The sequence below is a fragment of the Misgurnus anguillicaudatus genome, chromosome 24 (genome assembly GCF_027580225.2).
Source record: "Misgurnus anguillicaudatus chromosome 24, ASM2758022v2, whole genome shotgun sequence".
Taxonomy (NCBI): domain Eukaryota; kingdom Metazoa; phylum Chordata; class Actinopteri; order Cypriniformes; family Cobitidae; genus Misgurnus; species Misgurnus anguillicaudatus.
The window spans coordinates 29060928-29081811 of record NC_073360.2 but is presented as its reverse complement, the minus strand read 5'-3'; the positions used below and the strand labels follow the sequence as shown (position 1 = coordinate 29081811).

The 20884-nt window shown below is 35.7% G+C and overlaps 1 long non-coding RNA gene across 1 annotated transcript; it reads left to right on the top strand.

Annotated features, from left to right (window-relative positions):
- The first annotated feature begins 12198 nt into the window (after positions 1 to 12198).
- On the top strand, positions 12199 to 15039 carry LOC141361637 (uncharacterized). Its single transcript, XR_012367790.1, has 3 exons — positions 12199 to 12561; positions 14812 to 14844; positions 14971 to 15039. It is a non-coding gene; the product is annotated as an uncharacterized lncRNA (long non-coding RNA).
- The last annotated feature ends 5845 nt before the right edge of the window (positions 15040 to 20884 follow it).

Here is a 20884-nt window from a genome sequence, read left to right as displayed (position 1 = left end):
CATGTAGGTAAACAAGTTAATAGGTGGTCAAATGTATAAATACATTGGCCAACCTCCAAAAACAGCCTCATATAGTCGCATGATAGGTATTAAAAGATGGCTCTGAATACGTTTTTTACCTTAAATTTTGGTAGAGTGGTGCAGGATTCTCTGCAAAGTTATAAATAACATTGGTAAGACACCAAGTATTTCCAACTTGTGGAGCTGGGAAGAGAAAACAAAATAGACTAAACCAGAGTATCCAGTCAAACAAACATAATAAGAAAACAAATATAAGTATGTAGTGCAAATATGAGTATCTATTTATTAATATTGAAATAAATGAAACTTACCAGCAAGTCTATAGAATTAATCATTTTGCAGAAATTGCCATCTTTTTTATTTGGTTGCCCACTGTCCATCAAATGACTGATATGGAGTAACTGCAAGACAAAAACAATGATTGGACATGAAAGGTATTAAAAGATAGGTAAGTGTTGTGATAGCGCTGCTTTTATTACAAATTAAAAGGCTAAACTACAGTGACTGTGTTTAAACCATGGCAATGGTTTGTGTTACTGTGCTTTAACTGAATACAACACATTAGTACAGTTACTGTGCTAAAAGCATATATGCAATGCTTACTGTACCATATACCACAGTAGACCTACCATTGTAAGGTTTGTGTTTACTAAAAAAAGGGTTTGGTACTATGCATTAAGCACATGTACCACAACAGAAATAACTTTACTATGGTAGCAGCACGATACAGGTTGTGTTTTCTAGGCTTTAACTAAAAATAACACACTAAATCTACAGTTACTGTGGTAAACGCATGGTAAATGCAATGCTTATCAGGCTTTAACTTCAAACATCGCAGTAAATACACCCACCTAAAGGATTAGGAACACCATACTTATACTGTGTTTGACCCTCTTTTGCCTTCAGAACTGCCTTAATACTACGTGGCATTGATTCAACAAGGTGCTGAAAGCATTCTTTAAAAATGTTAACCCATATTGATAGGATAGCATCTTGCAGTTGATGGAGATTTGTGGGATGCACATCCAGGGCACGAAGCTCCCGTTCCACCACATCCCAAAGATGCTCTATTGGGTTGAGATCTGGTTACTGTGGGGGCCATTTTAGTACAGTGAACTCATTGTCATGTTCAAGAAACCAATTTGAAATGATTTAAGCTTTGTGACATGGTGCATTATCCTGCTGGAAGTAGCCATCAGAGGATGAGTACATGGTGGTCATAAAGGGATGGACATGGTCAGAAACAATGCTCAGGTAGGCAGTGGCATTTAAACGATGTCCAATTGTCACTAGGGTCAAAGGAAACATCCCCCACACCATTACACGACCAGCCTGCACAGTGGTAACAAGGCATAATGTATTCATGTTCTCATTCTTTTTAAGCCAAATTCTGACTCAACCATCTGAATGTCTCAACAGAGACTCATCAGACCAGGCAACATTTTTCAACAATTTTGGTGAGCTCTTGCAAATTGTAGCCTCTTTTTCCTATTTGTAGTGGAGATAAGTAGTACCCGGTGGGGTCTACTGCTGTTGTAGCCCATCCACCTCGAGGGTGTGCGTGTTGTGGCTTCTCAAATGCTTTGCGGCATACCTCGGTTGTAACGAGTGGTTATTTCAGTCACAGTTGCTCTTCTGTCAGGTTGAATCAGTCCATACCACACTCAAAATTGCTTAAATCCTTAAAACCTTTCTATGGCGTTTAATCAGACCCAAAAGTCGCACGCACAAAAACCACGCGCGAGGGAGAGACACATGGCGCAGAAAACTATTCGCACGCGGAAAAAGCATCCTCGCGAGAGCGCCCCTCCGCCCAGCGCGCACAAATGCAGCCACGCGAGCAAGGGCCCGGACGAGCACCTGCTCGACTCTCTCCATGGTCTCACAGCTGCACCACACGCGCTCGCTCGCGATTACTTTTGCGACTTTGGGGGCGGGACATTGACTGATGTCTCTGCATCTGTGATTGGTTGTTTGATTTGATTAGTGACATGCATGATCTCTTGGTCCATAATCCATCTCCAGTCAATCTAGGTAGAGAAAACATGTTTTAATATGATCATTATGTCAGAGTAGGTAATCTATGTTAAAACATTAGTCTTGTTTAAACCATGCAAACATAAAACAATATGCCCCTTTTTAAGGTATGTATTTTGTTTGTTGTTTAATATGTAGATAATTTAACAACCATATTATGGCAAATGAAATGAAACTCAAATACAACAACAGAGTATATATATATATATATATATATATATATATATATATATATATATATATATATATATATATATATATATATATATATATATATATATATATATATATATATATATATATATATATATATATATATATATATATATATATATTATATTGTACAGGACTATACTAAAGTTTGCTAATGCTAAGTCTGAACCAACTCTGTAACCTGACAATGTCAATATGTAGCCTATAGTATATATTGCAGGATGATAAACAGTAAACAAAATATATAATAAAATTGGCATTATTGTTTGGTTTGCAGCCTATTGCATGGATCAAACAAGACAATGTTTTAAAAGGACGTGCTCCGACATAATGGTCCTATTAAAACGTGTCTTCTCTACCTAGATTGACTGGATACGAATTGAGAACAGAAGATCTGAGAACGAATCACTGATCAAATCAACCAACCAATCACAGGCACGAAGACACCAGTCAATGTCCCGCCCCCAAAGACCCAAAAGTCATATTGATCGAGCGAGCGTGTGTGGTACAGCCGCGAGAGCACAGAGAGAGCCAGAGTCGTGCAAAAGCTCATCCAAGCCCTTGCTCGCGTGACTGCATTTGTGCGTGCTGAGCGGAGGTGCGCTCTCGCAAGGATGCTTTACACAATTGTGTTCTGCTTTTTAGCGCTCGAATAGTGTTCGCGTGCTCGTATCTCTCACTCGCGCGTGGTTTTTGTGTGTGCTGGGTCTGATTAAACGCCATACCTTTCTTTCCCATTCTGACATTCAGTTTGGAGTTCAGGAGATTGTCTTGACCAGGACCACACCCCTAAATGCATTGAAGCAACTGCCATGTGATTGGTTGATTAGATAACTGCATAAATGAGAAATTGAACAGGTGTTCCTAATAATCCTTTAGCTCAGTGGTTCCCAACTTCAGTCCTCAAGGTCCCCCTCCCAAAATGTTTTAAATGTCTCCTTATATGAAACACCTGATTCCACTCATTAGTCTTGTTCCAGAATGTTTAAAACGTTCCTTAATTAACACACTAACAAGCTAATGAACTGAATCAGCCCTTACAAAATTTAACCATGGTTTTTACTACAAAAGAAAAAAAAAAACCAACATGGTTACTGCAGTAACTACAATAACCATGGTTTAACTATGGTTTTCAAAAACCATAGTTTAACCATGCTTATTGTAGTTACAGTAACCATGTTTTTTTTTTTAATTGGAATAAAACCATGGTTAAATTTTGTAAGGGCTGATTCAGTTCATTAGCTTGTTAGTGTGTTAATTAAGGAACGTTTTAAACATTCTGGAACAAGACTGATGAGTGGAATCAGGTGTTTGTCAAAACCATGGTTGTTTTGTAGTTACCATGGTTTTCAAAAACCATAGTTTAACCATGCTTATTGTAGTAAAACCATGGTTTTGCTCATAGTAATCAATACACAAAAAAACATGGTTACTACACTTTTACCACAATAAAACCATGGTTAGTTTTCGCAAGGGAGGTGTTATACATGAAGACATCCAAAACATTCCGGGAGGGGGGGCCCTGAGATGAGAGTATACACTGTTACCGTGGTAAAGCATGGTAAATTCGACGCGAATCGGATTTTAGCACGCAGTAGCCGAAATATACTGTTACCGTGGTAAAGCATGGTAAATTCGACGCGAATCGGATTTTAGCACGCAGTAGCCGAAACTGTTACCGTGGTAAAGCATGGTAAATTCGACGCGAATCGGGTTTAAGCACGCAGTAGCCGAAATATACTGTTACCGTGGTAAAGCATGGTAAATTCGACGCGAATCGGATTTTAGCACGCAGTAGCCGAAACTGTTACCGTGGTAAAGCATGGTAAATTCGACGCGAATCGGATTTTAGCACGCAGTAGCCGAAATATACTGTTACCGTGGTAAAGCATGGTAAACTCGACGCGTATCGCGTTACCTTTATCCTAATATGACTATTATAAACTGGTCGAATCTGCATCACGTCACGTAAAAGCTGAAGATGGCATTTAATCGCTTTAGTTACGATTTGCTGATTTAAAATCATTTTGAGATACAAGAAACCTAAGCAGAACTGACAGATATAAAACAGCGATTGAATTGAACACGTTTAACCTGATTTATATAGAGTAATAAACTTTATATCAAATTAAAGAGACTTAACTTACCAACATGCGTTGTTAAATCTCGCGATGTAATGTAATGCAACTCCTAATTATGTCACATGGAGTTCTTCTCTTTAGCGACCCCAGTGGACGTTTATTTTTCAAAACTGTAGCAATACGTACCTGTTAGTACATATTTGTGGTCCTGCAAAAAAGTGTACAGAGGTACGTATTTCCCATGAGACCAGGTTGGGTGTTTTAGCATTCATTGTTAACTTGTGGACCTATTTTTCCAAAGCCGTATATTCTTCCGCTGAGGGCTTGAATAATAGACACTCCAGCCCAGTTGGTGGCGATAATCCGCCTTTGCCAATTGCAAGAATACAAACAAGGTTCCCGGCGCGAAGTAATACCTTACCTCACAGCACATCTAATACAAGTCAAAGGATTTGGACAAAACTACGATAAAACCTGTTGGAAAGCATCTCTCGCAGCGATTTCCGTGCGAGCACACCAGTGAACACCCCTGACCACCCGGTGAGTTTCACGTCTTTGTAAACGAAAGTTTAATGCATTTTAGGAAGGATTTTTCCTGTGCACCTACAGCCATTATAGAGGTGGGAGGTGATAGAACAAACACCCGAAAATTCTCGGGCCAGCATCATATGTCCAAATTTCAGTCAAAACCGTTCTATTTCATCATAAACAATCTGAAAACAGGGCTTTAAGTGTAAAATACCAAACTTGTCCTTTAACATTGATATCACTCACACTTGACGCCTCTACCACGGCTAGTCTGAACGTAGCATTACTTGCAGCTAGTTGCCAGTAACTTACTGTAGATTTAAATTTATGTTATTTACTGGCAGCCGTTTTTTTCAAAGTTAAATACATATTAAATAGTCTTTACAATATAAAAAGTCTTTATCTTTACAGAATAAAATACATTAACAGCCTCATGCAAAGCATTCTGGGAACCAGATATAATTATCAACCTTTTACTGTTTTTTGCTTCAGATTTTGTTGTTTTGCTTGGTGCTGTTATTTTAGTTTAACTCTCTGTAAAGACAAAGACTTGTTAATGTTTAATGTTTATTTAATTTTGAACAAACTCTTGCCCAGTAAATAACATGCATTTAAATCTACAGTAAGTTACTGGCAACTCAGCTGCAATAACACTGTAATTTCTACTGAATTTTTTTTACAGTAGTTAACACATCGTAGTTAAAGGGGACATTTCACAAAAGTTTTAGCTCAAAATACCATATAGATAATTTATTATAACACGTTCAAATTGCCACTTTGTAGGTGTGAGCAAAAATGTGCGATTTTTTTGATGTGTCCTTTAAAATGCAAATGAGCTGATCTCTGGACTAAATGGCAGTGCTGTAGTTAGATTAGTTTTGATTAGATTAAGGGGCAGTATTATCCCCTTCTGACATCACAGGGGGAGCCAAATTTCAATGACCTATTTTTTCCACATGCTTGCAGAGAATGGTTTACCAAAACTAAGTTACATGGTTTATCTTTTTCACATTTTCTAGGTTGATACAAGCACTGGGGACCCAATTATAGCACTTAAACATGGAAAAATTCAGATTTTCATGATATGTCCCCTTTAAGGTTTACAATTTTAAAATTTAGAAACTTCTGAACTTTTCAACACAATCTCAAAATCAAGACAAATACATAGTATTTTGTATTGAGTCATAAAATCTCTGCCTGTCAAAACAGATCTGCACTGGATGAGAGATATGAAGAAGTGAAGAGGGAAATGAAGAAAGGAAGGGGAAGTGTGTGTAATGCCTGAAGAAGTATAATAACTAATCAATGCTGCACAGTGGATCACACACCACAATGTCTCCGAGTCTCCAGCTCATTTACGAGCTTGGACGTGTCCTTTTCAACTTTGGATATTGATGAGATGGTCTTTTCATTTGACTCTATGTGCACGGAAACTCTCGACCAAATAGCACCATTTATTCGAAAGAATTCCAACCAAAAGAGAGAGCCATGGTGCAATGATACTACCCGTGCTCTCAGAAGGGATTGTCGACGTGCGGAGAGAAAATGGAAAAAAGACAATCTGACTGTGTCCTTGGGAATTTTAAGAGAGAGTCTGTCTGACTACCAGGACGCTGTTAGAGCCGCAAAATCTCTGTATATATCAAATCTGATACAGAATAATAGCCACAAACCTTATATACTTTTTAATGTTTTAAATAGGTTAATTAATCCTCCAGATCAGGCTGGTATTGTCCCTTGCGCTCTTTTGTGTGACAGATTTTGTAAATTTTTCATTGATAAAGTGTCCAATATCCGAACTGCAACCCATCATGTTGTGCCTGATCCAAGCATTATATCACTATGTAATCTTTGAAGATTTTGTACCAGTATCTATTACCGATTTATCCAAGACGGTTCAAGGTTTAAGATATTCCGTTTGCTCTTTGGATAGTCTTCCAGCTAAACTATTTAAAGATGTTTTTGAGACAATTCGGCCTTTTGTTTTAAGTCTGATAAATATGTCCCTATCAGCCGGATATGTTCCAATGGCTTTTAAAAAGGCCATTGTACAACCCTTACTGAAGAAACACAACTTAGACCCCTCCGTTTTGTCTAATTATAGGCCTGTTTCTAAGCTCCCTTTTCTATCCAAAGTTTTAGAAAAAGTGGTATATGCCCAACTACAATCACACCTAAGTTTAAACAAAATCTGTGACAAATTCCAGTCTGGTTTTAAATCCGGCCACAGTACTGAAACGAGTAGGGGGAGGCTGCAGACATGGAGCCGGTAGATCTACGCCCCTGACAGTTTTACGCCCCTGTTGTTCCTCGTGCGTCCAGCAGGGGGAGGCTGTATATTAGTATATGAGCCTAGTCATATATCAAAACAGCAGACCGTATGATAGCAGCAGACCTTCTTGAAGCGATACGAATTAAGGTATGTTAAAAAATCTGATAATGTTATTGTTGTTGATTGTATTATAATGATACATTTATTATTTATAAATGATTGATGCGATATACTGCCATTAATTATAAGTAACCATTATTTCTAACACTATTCAACCTTTGCTTTATTTATTTTTTTATTAGTGAGCGAGAGCACTTTGATAGCAGGATAAAAACAAAACAAAAAGAAGAGTGGCAAACCATAGGAGAGTCATCTACAGGAGTCATTAAGAAATAACCAAGTCATGGTATTAATTAAAAATTTTGTGAACCACAATATTGTCTCTTTCTTTTAAATGATCCTTGGAATTTTAGAAAAGTTACATTGTGTTTGTCTTCATAAAATGCTATGTAGGACATGTTTTGTAGCTGTATGACGACCTATTGTGAATTGTACAGCATTTAGGATCCATATAATTACACAGTACTTTATGTCTAATGGCCTAAATATGGTTAAAATCTAAATGTAACTTAATATAAAATCACAACATCATATCAGCCAGTCTCTTGTATATAAAAACAGTTTATAAATAAATATAATCCTGAACGCACGAGGAGCAACAGGGACGCAAAACTGCCAGGGGCGTAAAACTGCCAGGGGCGTTGATCTACCGGCTCCAGGTCTGCAGCCTCCCCATATAGACTGAAACTGCACTTTTAAAAGTTTTTAATGATCTTCTGCTAATTTCGGATGCTGGTAGATCTGCTGTACTGGTACTTTTAGATTTGACTGCAGCGTTTGATACTGTTGACCACAAGATTCTATTGTCCAGACTTGAGTCTTGTGTTGGCATTAAAGGTACTGTTTTGAATTGGTTTCGGTCATATCTGTCAGAGAGGTCTTTTACAGTGAACCTTGGACCTTTCAATTCAAAAAGCGCCCCAATTACTAGCGGGGTCCCTCAAGGATCAATTTTGGGCCCAGTTTTATTTTCATTGTATATGTTACCTTTGGGATCTATTTTCCAAAAATACAACATTTCTTATCATTGTTTTGCGGATGACGTCCAAATTTACTTACCGTTGAACACTAAAACCAACTCAGTCGAAGTAATGAGAAATTGTTTGGGTGAAGTAAAGGATTGGATGTCACTGAACTTTCTGAATTTAAACAATGACAAAACTGAAGTTATAATTTTTGGAGATGCAGATATCTCAGGCTTGGATGCTTTTGGCCCAACATTTTCAGACTGCTGTTCTTATTTAAAAAGCCTTGGCGTTTTAATTGATAGCACTTTTAAACTTGACAGGCAAATTAGTTCTGTGGTAAAATCAAGCTTTTTTCAACTTAGACTTCTTAGGAAGGTCAAACCCTATCTGCCACATAGCCAACTGGAAAAAGTTGTGCATGCTCTGATTACAGATCGTCTAGACCATGGGTCTTCAACCGGGGGTCCGCGGCCCCCAGGGGGTCCGTGACGGAACTGCCAAATGATGTTTAACGACAAGCAATTTTTTGCTTAAAACATAAAATATATGTACAAAATGTTACATGTCCCCTTTAAGTTGTGCACGTGCGTGGCCGCATAGGTTTGAAGGCGCGCGTTCAGTTTAGACAGCGGACCAAAATAAAATATAGATTATAAATGTCCACTCAGGAAGCAGCAATAGCGACAGAAAAGTCATCATAAAACAGGTAAATCTTATGTGTGTCTTTCTTTCAGAATGTCATTTTTAGAATCAGTGCGACATGTTGTTTCATCTATATTTCTGAACTTGGACGGCTGTTTCACGCGGTTCAGTTTTAAAGCGCTAATTCAACAGGCAAATGACACCACACCGCGTCGGCATTTTAAACTGTGACAAAACTATCGCTCGCATTTAAAAACGAATGAAACGCGCGCCGTCATGGTTCTTTGTGCAAGATTCATAGTCAGGTTGAAGTCCGCCTCTTAAAAAGTTGCCCCAAAGAGATGCGCGCGGACTCAATGCATGTTGTTCTCCTGAGTCTGTTATGAAGCTATGCAGAAAATAAACCTGCGTTACTCAAACTCGTGACAATGATGATACACGAGAAAAGCAACAGACCTCTGAATTATAAAGTAGCACAACCTCTATCCCCACCAGAATAGACAGTCTTTGTGCCATTCACCATGATCAGTCCTCTTTATAAACTGAAAGCCCTTGTCCAATTCACAGTAAAATGAAAATATATTACACTGCAAATACCTTTAAATAATATTATATTATTATTATTATTATATTAATATAAAAACTAAATCTACTTTAACAAAAAAAATTATGCATGTTAATATAGTATGGCTGTGTGACAATATGGTTTGTTTCTATTTATAAAATAGTTTCAGTCCTTGATTCTGATTGGTCATCAGTTGTACTTTACTTCACTTTGCGTTGTGCCTAATACGAAAAGGCAGCCTCTCGTACCTTACTGCTTACTTAAATATCTCTGTTTTACACATTTAGTATTAGGGGGTCCCTGCTCCATGCCTCTCTCATCTAAGGGGTCCCCGACCCAAAAAACGTTGAAGACCTCTGGTCTAGACTATTGCAATTCATTATACTATGGTCTTGATCAGGGCTCGATCCGCCGTTTACAATTAGTCCAAAATGCAGCGGCACGTCTTTTGACAGGTAAAAAGCGAAATGAACACATAACCCCTATATTGTCGACTCTACATTGGTTGCCTGTTGTTTTTAGAATCCATTTTAAGATTTTATTGTTTGTTTATAAATCTTTAAACGGATTGGCACCTTTATATTTATCTGACATGCTTACTTTGCATACTCCAAGTAGGACTCTGAGGTCTACTGGCCAGCTGTCTTTAGACTGTCCAAGGTCCAGACGAAAAACAAGAGGAGACAGAGCTTTCTCAATAGCAGGTCCAACACTTTGGAATTCGCTCCCTCCTTATATTAGAGCAGCTACCTCTGTGGAATGTTTTAAATCATTGTTAAAAACCCACTTGTTTGCATTGGCTTTCGAATCATGACTGAGCAGTGACATTTTTTTTTTTTTTTGGTTTTTTAATATTGTTGGAATATTTGTATCTTGTGCTTTTACTGTATTTTATACTTGTACAGCACTTTGGGGCAGTGGTGTCTGCTTGTAAATGTGCTTTAGAAATAAACTTTGACCTTGACCTTGATACACTGTAGGAACAAATACAGCAGATATCTTGCTCTGCGGAGAGGAGGATGCTAGCATGTGACCTTCCTTGAAGACTAAACTGCACTGGGAAAGTCAAGTCTGGTCGATTGCAGCTGAAATAAATTCAAGAAGCATCAGGTGAGTGGGAATCTGGTTTATGCATGTGTGTATGAAAGGGAAAGATATGATATTCAACCCTGTACTGTACAACATGACATCACCTGTCCATTGATTCAGATATGTTTATTGATGGGTGCATAAACCCAGTTGAATTTGATTTGTTATATTTCAAGTACAGGCACTGGAAAATTATAGCCAGCATAATGTTTGGCTAATCTTATCTGGATCTAAAGAAGTTTTAGCCACTAGCACATCAGAGCAAGCCAACTGAATCCGGTTTAAGATTTTTTTCCATTCCATTAAAATTGAATGGTGAGCCATATATGGATAGTTTATTCCTACTATAAGCTGTGAGTATAAAAGCTCATTTATCATTTGGGTTTCAGGTCAAGATGAAGCCAAGACCATTCATTTTTTCTACCCTGAGGCAACACTTTGAGGAGTTTGTTTTGAGTTCACAACCGTTCACTTGGCGAGCGATTTCATTCATAAATATAGATGATCTTTTTGCCAAAGACACTTGCCTCGGGCACTGCTTCCTGTTCGTGTCGTAGAGCCCAAGAAGAAATTCAAAGATGTGACAGGTTGACGTTTTCCTAACGCAAACTTTAACTACTTAACTACTAAGAAAAACAAAAGAGCCTCTCATTCCCCAAATACAGAATAGTGTTGAGTAACAATCAACGACAGGGTTTACACATATGTGACGTACAATTTTACAAAAGAATAATAATAAAAAATAAGACCAGTCTTTGGTGTGTAGAAACAATATCTTTAATATCATACACTGTTGTGTTTGTTTTGTAAAACTTTTTAGGTTTTTGTCAAGAGCTATAGTGGATGTGCTGCTTAGAATTAAAAGTAGGCGGGCACATACAATGATTGACAGATCACATTCTCTCCACAGTGCTGAGCTGATGGGTCTAATGAAGAAGAGTGGGTCACTTTGAGTCCAAAGAAATCCTCTATATTTCAAGACACAATGTAAGGCTTTTGAAATCTGTTCAATATCTTCTAATGTCAAAAACATGTCAACAATAAGATGTGTTTCTTAAAGGGATAGTTCATTTTAAAATGAAAATTCTGTCATTATTTACTCATCCTCATGTTGTTTTAAACCTGTATGGATTTCTTTTTTCTAATAAACACAAAAGAAGATATTTTGAGAAATGATGGTAAACACATAGCAGATAGTGACCATTGACTTCCATAGTAAGAATAAAAAAATATGATGGAATTTAATGGGTACTGTCAACTGTGCGCTTACAGTACCATCATTTATCAAAATATTTTCTTCATCATATATCACAACACTTTCAAAATATTTTTTTCCTACTATGGAAGTCAATGGTCATTATCGGCTGTGTGTTTACCATCATTTCTCAAAATATCTTCTTTTGTGTTCATCAGAAAAAAGAAATTCATACAGGTTTAGAAGAACATGAAGATGAGTAAATGATGACAGAATTTTCATTTTAAAGCGAACTATCCCTTTAAGGATGTCTGCTGTGGAAATCAAATCATGCAGTTGAAGGTACCAAAAGAAGAAGAAAAAAAAACAAGGATACTTTCTAACTCAAGCTTTCAGTTCATCATTCAGGTGTGGATCTTAGATATTATATTAAAATAGTTAAAATTGTGTGAAAGGTTTTACACACTGAAAAAAATGGACTTGGTGGGTCTTTGAATTTAAATAAAATAAACATGTATATGCAAAACAAAATATTTATATTCCTTGTGTAAACATAATTTAAGTGATTAGGATGAAAATGTTTTGTTTGAATGTAAAATGAACACATTATTCTCACATTGATTAAAATTGATTGAATTGAATAGTTAAAGCAATAAAATTAAGTTTGCACACAAACGGCACCTCCTGAGCAGCAGGGGCAGTATAGCTCAATGAGAAGGACGTCAACTGCCATAAAAGAAGAATAAACAACGTTTGTTTTGGGCGCCAAAATGAAGACTCAGCAGCAGTCAGTCAGAAGAACTCTCTCAGACGGACACCACGTTATTAAAGTAAGTTCTATTATTTATTTATGTTCACTTTATACGTGATATATCTTCACTAGATCAGGGCTCTCAAGTCTCACGCATTCACCGTGAGACTCACGCATTTCAGTAAGTTCACACGCTCACACGCCACACCTTGTATTTCTCACGCTGAAAAAATAAGAAAACTTTTCCCACTTTATACAATTAATGAACGAGGCACAGGAGAGAAGTTCTCTGCCGAGTGCATATCTGTCGAGCCGCGGACACGGTCACACTAGACATCCTGATATAATTGTCACCTACCAGCCAATCAGAAATCAGAATTTGTTGTTTCTGGGTAAATTTCGTGATCCTGCTGCAAGCACATTCGTTACTAGGCAACATAGATTCTCACGTCACACAGACGAAGTGGCAGTTGGAAGAGAAGAATCCGATGAAAGCGGTAGGTAACGCATTCTTTTTTATAGCAATTTGATTTTACGATTCTTGGATGACATCACAAAAATGTGATCAAAGATAATAAAAACTGTTGTTGGGAAATATAGCCGAGGTAAATTATTATTGATTAAAAAAATCGAACTGCTTTGCAATCAGAATTAGCTTTAACTTTAGGAAAGTACTAAACACTAGAGGCTACCTGAAACAATCCCAGGTGAAAAATGTTATAGGAAATACTATAGTGTTTTTGAACCATACTAATAGTATAGTAAATTTTAGTATATTATAGTATTTACAACACTTTGTTAATGATTGCTACAGCATACTCTGTATTAACTATAGTGAACTGATAAACTGTAATAAATACTCTAACGTTAGTATTCTTTAGTTTATACTACAGTAATCTGTAGTGTATATTCTAGTATATTATACCCTATAGTTGTAGACAATGTAGTACAGTATTGGATAAAGTAATACGTTTATATTACTATAGTTGTTATGTTATCACAGCAACTATAGAATTACCACAACAAATTAATTCAAGTACATTACTATAGTATGGGTCAAAAACACTATAGTATTTACTATAAATTACTATAGTATTTTTTTCACCTGGGAATGGAAAGGACAAGATATTTCATTTTCATTTATTTCATTATTTTCAAATTATACTTTATTCATACTCTTTTTAGCTATTCAGCTATACTCTGGCTTTTATTTTAGTAATGTTTATATCCTGCCAATGTATACATTAATCATTGCATTTATCTGTTTAAAAGATGTCACACAAACACACCTTGTATTGTAAGTATGCTCAGGGCAAGTTCTGCAATGTTGCTGTTCAGTTGGCTCATTTGGGGCAATTTTTTATATATTTGTATTTTTGAAATAAAACAATGCATTTAATTTCTATGACTTTGTCTTTAATTAGATTTCCCAACTGTTATAATTTCTATTTGTGCTAATCAATTATAAACAATATATTAAATTTAACTGCTACCAAAAACCTGAGAGAATTGGTTGGGGCCGAGGGGTCGCTGCTGCAAATATTTAAGTGGCTCCTCCCCTAACAGATGAAATCTCACTCCAAACTTTTGATAAAACTTGAGAGCCCTGCTAGATAGACAGTTTTTTTTACAATATGTAGTCATTGCAATGACTTGTAGTAAAAATTAGTTTGGAGGAGTTTGGTGGAGTAAGTTAACATTACAGTCAGTCAGTCAGCAAGTAAGTGTAAGGCTCATAAAGAAAAACAGCGTTTTAAAAATGTCAGCTGTATAAAGGTTATTTCACGTTTGGTAGTTTTATCCGAGTTGAAAACTGTCAGCTTTGAGTTGACTTTTGAGGCACTTTTTACTCAGCTGTTCTATGGAAACGGTTCAGGACAAATAAAACGCTAACCAAACGTTATTCTGTCCAGAGTAACGTACGTTAACGTTATCCATGTAAGTAATTTACCAGATGATATCAATTGACTACAGTAATAATGACATTGGGTATTAAACAAACTGTCTGCTTAATTAATCAGATTATCAGACCCGCGTCAGTTATTCATGACTTCGCAACGCCACGAGCAACATTTGATTTTATTAGAAAAAGCTTTTTGAAATGTCTCGCGTGACGTCTGGTATATTAACTGAAAAAAAAATCGCTTTGAAGTGGCCACACCTTGAGCTGACGTTTTCAGAAGAGAACCTTGTTGTTTTAAGATCAAATTTTGTCCAACATTGCGTCCTATGACAGATATAATACTTATTTCATTATTGCTCTGTGTATGTGTGACCTTCATCATTTGATGTTATGTTTGATTTCACCTCTGAATATTTCCTCTTATAGGTCCATCATCCTTGCACACACTCAAAAGCATTGGTAAGTCATTCCTATCACTGTTTTACTGCTGTTAGGAGCTAAATCTTATTTTTGTAACTAATATACATGTATTATTCTTTGACTCGCAGTACTCAAATATACAATGGTTGGTTAATCTGTTTTCAGATAAATGCTGAATTTAAAAGAATCACTACTGTCTTATGTTCCTGTGTCACCTGGACCTCCAATCCAAAATGAAACTCTTCTATCAGAAAGGAGGACAGCTAGCAAAAAGACTTCAAACAATTAATGATCAAATGACAGAAGTAAGTAATATAGATTCATAGACATAAAAATGTGTAAACCTTGTTGGAAGTACAGAACGTTTAGTATGTTTTAGTTACATCTTTTGGCACAAGGGTCATTAAAACACCTGGGAAGATTTAAAGGGGTAGTTCACCCAAAAAAAATTCTCATCACTTACTCCCTATCATGTTGTTACAAAACTGTATAAATGTCTTTGTTCTGATGAACACTAAGGAAGATATTTTGAGGAGTGTTTGTACCCAAACCAATCATAAGCCCCATTCACTTCCATAGTGGGGAAATATAATACTATGGAAGTGAATGGGGCTCATGAACAGTTTGGTTGCAAACATTCCTCAAAATAAATATCTTCCTTCGTGTTCATCAGAACAAAGACATTTATACAGATTTGTAACAACATGAGAGTGAGAAAATGAGAGAATTCACTTTTGCTGTGATTGTCAGGTATGGTAGCACACACTTGTGGCCTCTTTATTTAACTCATCCCAGTGTAGTGAACACACACACACACACACACACACACACACACACACACCTGGAGCAGTGGACAGTGCAGCTGCCTTGCTTTGTAACCCATATATTTGTTACCAATTGTAACATGCTGTGGCAATGCACATGGGTCTGTATACTTACATTTATATTTGTTTGCATTGTACTAATTTCCAATGACACTTTTATTGTAACAGTAACCTTTTTTCTGTTGGTTTAACTACATTTGTTTGTTTTGTACAGGGCATGGATGAAGTCAGCATCAGTGAGGTCATTTGAAGACACCAATGTTGGGATTTGTGCTCTCAAACAACATGCTTCTTGTGATGAAGAAGAGGATCTTTGTATAGTCCTGGAAGGCATGAAGGTGTTGCAACATCATGTTTAAGCTGATGTATGCCTTAAACCTGAGCTATCCTGATCTCCGCTTTATTTTTGAGGAAATCCAAACTGCATTGAGCGTAACTTTAACGAACAGTTTCTTTCAGTGAAAGGATCAGAAAGACTGTGCTGCTCATTTGGACTTTTTTATCTGTTTTAAGTGTTTTCTCTTATTAATACATTAACAGTTTGCTGCTCAGAGTCGATTTTTGTAATGGTTTTTTTATTTTTTTTTTTTTGAATTTTTGATTAACAGTTTATACAAATGCTGTAGCTCTGACTTTCTGAAGGAGTGATATTTTCCAGTTTGTAAATCCATTTTATAAATAATAGTACTTACTGTTTTGCATGTCTTTTTGGAATGCAGTGTTTGTGCTTTAGCACTTCTAAATCTACTGTGATAGTAACAATTTTAAACATTTGGGTCAGTTTCACAGATGGGTCTTTTCCTAGTCCCAGACTTTTGCAATGCCATATATCAGTGCCATTGTTTTGTCTAAAGATGTACTCCAGTGTTGTTTTTGTAAGGTAGGTTTGTTTGTAAACTTTTTGTAAAAATATCCTAATATAACGAGGGCCTAGTCATGGATTAATCTACAACCTGTCTGGGAAATTGCCCCTTTGTATGTACTGCATGTGCTGATTGTTGTAATAGTTATTGACTGTTATTGAATTAACGTGTAGTGATTTAAATGAATTGATGATCTGAAAGCAGTGGTTTGCCTCAATATCACCAAACATTTGTTCAAAACGCTTTGCTTTTTATGCCAATGCAAATTTATTTTGTATTTAAAATAAATAAATAACATTTGGATAATTATGGGTGATTATTCTGGTGCCAGAGACATAATGAAATTGCTTTAGAGTTACATAATCCCATAATATAAGCATTAAAAAAGCATGTTGGAATTACAGATGAAAATCTAGTCCCCTTACATAATAAAATTACTTAAACATTACAAAATAAATGTGTTATAGTAAAGAGAAATAGCACTTTGAGTCAACATATTTCTATTAGACTACTTAAAGTAATTAAAATGTTTTGGTCTGACACATAAAAATTAATTTGAGAAAATTATTTTGGTTTTAAACAATCGGATCATGTGGGACCGATGTACACATTAAAATTACGTAAATTGAAAGGATTTTTTTTTTCAGTGCAGAGCTAAATTTTCCCATGAATCTTACACTGTAAAAAATAATATGCCCCATCTACTCAATAAAATTGTGGCAACAGATTACAAGCAATATCATTAATTACATTCAACAAATCAAAATTGATTTAGATTTACTCTATAACTCCTTAATATTTACATATTCAAAAAGCCAAACTGCAATTTGCAATTAAAAGTTTTATTAAAATTTAAACAAAAATATTGTGTATACTAGACAAAGATCTAGCACTATACAATAAAAAATATTATGCCATATCTACTCAATAAAAGTGTGGCAACAGATTACAAGCAATATCATTAATTAAATTCCACAAATAAAAATTGTGTTAGAATCACTCCATAACCTCTTTAATAGTAACCCATTCAAAAAGGTAATCTGCAATTTGCAATTAGAAATTAATTTAAATTTAAACAAAATATTGGGTATACAGGACAAAGACCTAGCACTATACAATAAATACTATTCAATTATACTATTTTAATTTAACATCATCCATTAATATTTTTATTAGTAATGAGTATTATATCTGATTTCAGAATGACAGACAAAGATGAATCAATTCTTATTTTATTGCAGTCAAAAGAACAGGAAAGCATCTCATTTTAATGATGTATTTGTAACAGTGTACACTTCAAAAAGTATTTTACAGTCTTTAAAGAAAACTGTCCACATTTCCCGTCCACAAGGTTCCATGTTTGTGTTCTGTTACATTGATTCACACCCAGAAAATCAGACAGCAGTTTAGACTTACTGTACTGTAATCAGTTCATAAACTTTGAAGAATCCAGCTCCAAGAAAAGTTTCTGAAACACCTGAAAAGATGCCTGGGATACTGGAGATTCAAGCCAATGAGGATAAAGCATGCCCCGTGAACACCTTTAAGGCCTCAATAACAATTCCAGCATCCCTTGGGCTGCCACTCCTAGAAGATCCATTCTTTACAATTACAGCCATCACAAGCTGCTCAAGTCCCTCCTCTTCATCTTTATCCTGCAACATTAAACAGCAAATATGTCTTAAAACCTTTATAAATGTATACAGCTTGAATATTGAAATAATCCACACATTAAACTTGTATATTAAAATGTTTTAAAGAAAACTGGAAGATATGTGCAATGGAGTTCATCTGAGTTTGTGGCTTATTAGGTATGTTTGAAATGTGCAATAATATTGAAAACTGATAAAAAAAAATTCTCATTGGAATTACAAATAATATCAAAAAATGTTTGAAAAGATATATAATCTATATTTATAATTAGGGCAAATCTTTTCCCTACATTTTTTTCTGTCACACGACAGTCACATATTTATTTGTTAGCCATGTTACTCACATGTGTATATACACACACACACATACACTATATACACAATATAATATGTACAATATATTCATTTAATAATATTCCTCACCTTTTGTTGTGAATAAAGTTCTCCCTCAGCAATGTTTCACGTTGCCTGCAGGAAGCTGCAGTACGTTACAGGCCTTCATGAACACACAATTTAGATAATAGGTCGCGAAATTAATAATAATAATAAAATGTTCAATTTACATTATGTAGAAAGCTTAAACATTTTAAAAAGACAACTTATACATTTAATATCTTACTCACCCTTTGTGGAATTAAATGAATAATGTTATATTTCCCCTCAGTAATGATACTGTACTCGCGGGAAAATTCAACACAGGGCGTCGCAATTGAGCACACAATTAATTTACAGCGAAGAATAGTTTTATATTACCAATTTATTCGAATACTTGGATATAGTTAACACAAAACTAAATAAACCGAAAAAGACCGCAGTAAAGTCACATTTATTTTTATAACACGAACCAAGCGAGCGAGCGAGCAGAATTTGTCATAATAGATACATACATGATACATATCTATGAGAGTTAGTGATAAGAGAACCCACCCATTCAGAGGAACAGTATGATTGGTCAGTTTTTCTGTCACTCAAAATGAGTTGCATCTGGACCACCAATCGCAGCATGCGAATCGACGAATGCATCCTAGATATGCGACCTCCTGGGTCCTAAAGCTGAAGTTACGTACAAACCCAGTTCATATTAATCCTTATTGTAATTAATATTTACAAATTACAAACAAATTATACAAAGAAACCCTGCTTATAGACTTATAAGACTAAAGATTGCCCGTTAAATTTACCCGAAATGAATTTTATCCACAGTTTAAACACTACATTGACGTCACAGCCAGCGGAGATTTTCAGAGACTGGCCGAGGTGAGGCGACGTTGACCGGTATATTTACGCGCGGAGCGCCGGCTGATTATCTGGAGCTCCCATCGCCACAAAACTCGAAGGAAATGTTTAAATAGGCGATATCTTTATGAACCTACTGCAGATTCTTGTTTAAAAAACATACATTCTCGACTGAAATGCTTTCAAAACTTTGAATGTTGGCACAATAACAGAAATATTTCCTAAATCCGTCTGCTCAGCGCTCACGACCTGCAATACAACCCGGAGTGGTTTTTGATTTAAAACAGCTGATTAATATTACGTTGGATTTATTCAGTATTCGCTACATGCGCAGATACACAATAAGAATAGCTAAATCCTTCACAAAAACAATAAGTTGTTTTTATTCCAGTCATTTTTAAAGAATTTTAACACAAAAAAATAACAAACTACATGAAATTAATTTTATTAAATAAAGTTTACATATTCAATTTCATAAAATCTACAAGCCTGCAGAATGACTTTTTACAGTGTATGCCCCATTCATTATAGTTGAAGGGGTCTTTGCTGGAGAAATTTTGGGATGTTGACAGACAGGGCCGCCTTAACCTAATGTGAGGCCCTGGGGCTGAGAGATTTTGTAGGCCCCCCATACCCTCGATTTATAGTCTTATTATTTTTTTTAAAGTGTAATATTTAGGTAATCTCAATAACAAAATGCATTAGTTTCTTTCGAGACATACAACAGTGAGTTTTCCCTCTTTGACCCAGAAAACACCATAATATCATTATTAACATATCACTGAGCCTACTTGAGCATAAACACAAGACACTTTATTTAACAACCATACACAGCAACTTGTGGTGATAATAAAACCAAAATGTGTGAAAGTATATATGTTTATAAGCTTTATGTTTATATAGTTTTTGGAATATACAAATTTGCAGAAAATTCATTGCCACTCACTAACCAAATGCTCAGCACAGTTTTAAAAATATAATAAGTTAAAGTTAGTTTTAAAGTGAAAATGCATTAATGATAACAAAAGATAAGTCTTTATAGACAAAATCTTATTTTTTTAAACAGTTATTTAGTTTTTAGAATATTGAAGATATAGACTGCATTGTATTTAGTATTTATGCATACATAAGCATGTAAAACGAACAAGCATGAAAATGCACAAAACAGACAGGGAACATACCTGCATATATCTTTAGATAAGGAGATTATAAATATGAATGGTGCTATCAGGGGATGATCATGCAGTCTGTTTTGAGATGATCTTGTCTCTCTTTACTTTCTAAGACTTGCACCTTTACCGTTGCGTCTCTTTGTTGTTTTTCTAATCTAAACCAACAGATGTGTGTACTGTGAGCTAACGTCGCGTCAAACTACATCGCTCCAGCTGCGCACGTGTCACTGATATTAACGCGAGTAAACTTAAACTTTATAACAACTAACAGCATTATGTGGGGGAACTCTTTTCTCTATTTGGCGGCAGTTTCTTGCGCACGGTTGGAAAGA